The following is a 789-nucleotide window of genomic DNA, read 5'->3' as shown; positions in this document are numbered from 1 at the left end:
TGGACATGATGTGATATGATATGGAATACCCCATTGGCATATCTAACTGTCAAATAAGTTTATTAATTTAAATATTCTTCTCCCCCCTTAAATCTTGTGCCTGTGGACTAACAGAACACAAAGTCCTTCACTTTCAGTGACAAAAATGTAAACATTTGCACGTTATCAATGTCTCTCACAGAATGTCCCAGGCTGGAAACCAAAACACTGCTCTTCTAATTACTAAAAGGAAAAAACAGCTCTATTTCAGCTAAAAACCAGGACAATTCCTCATCTACATGGGGACTTAGATACACAAACATAGATGCCTAGTTCCACTGGACATGCCTTTGGTTACCAGGTCATCAATGTGGAGCAGTCAGATACAACACAATATGTCTGGAGGCGTATGTCTTCCTGGAGTGGCATCTGGAGACAAGATGGGATATCCTAAGGCATCTAAACATGAACTGCCTGACAGTGTCTGGGCACCTAAATTGCTCTTTGTTCAATAAAGAAAATCAAGGACCTCTGGAAGAATCATGTACTCTGCTTAGAAGCCTGGCATGTGAAAGTTTACTGCAACAATGCTAAATGCTTTTTTAGTCATCTGTTGGTGGAGGTAATTTTAGGAATTACCTCATGTGTAAAGTAGAAGCCTCCATACTTCATAGAGATGAAAATAAATAACTTGCAATTTATGAGATTCCGAGCTACCAAGAAAATATTGGCTTGAGTAAGTATTGCCATCAAAAAAACTTAGATAGGCAGCTCCGCATCTCTAACCAGGACATTTCAGCCCCACTGAAT

This window comes from Antrostomus carolinensis, unplaced genomic scaffold (assembly GCF_000700745.2).
Source record: "Antrostomus carolinensis isolate BGI_N321 unplaced genomic scaffold, ASM70074v2 scaffold7484, whole genome shotgun sequence".
NCBI lineage: Eukaryota > Metazoa > Chordata > Aves > Caprimulgiformes > Caprimulgidae > Antrostomus > Antrostomus carolinensis.
This window is presented reverse-complemented; position numbering follows the sequence as displayed.